Genomic DNA, 201 nt, shown 5'->3' on the forward strand with positions numbered 1-201 from the left:
AGGAGGTCACCCATCCTAGTACTACTCTCGCCCAAGCACGCTTAACTGCGGAGTTCTGATGGGATCCGGTGCATTAGTGCTGGTATGATCGCATCCATCAAACTAAATACTTAAAATTCAAATAATCCTTGAGCGACATACTAGCGTCCTTCCGATCCCAATCCAATCGGAGATCTGATCCAAACCCATGGCTACGCGATG

General features: G+C 47.8%; 1 pseudogene; it reads right to left on the reverse strand.

Moving 5' to 3' along the window:
- Positions 1 to 96, reverse strand: LOC118345823 (annotated as a pseudogene; the record flags this gene model as incomplete).
- Between the last annotated feature and the right edge of the window lie 105 nt (positions 97 to 201).

This window comes from Juglans regia, unplaced genomic scaffold (genome assembly GCF_001411555.2).
Source record: "Juglans regia cultivar Chandler unplaced genomic scaffold, Walnut 2.0 Scaffold_4973, whole genome shotgun sequence".
In the NCBI taxonomy this organism is placed as follows: Eukaryota; Viridiplantae; Streptophyta; class Magnoliopsida; order Fagales; family Juglandaceae; genus Juglans; species Juglans regia.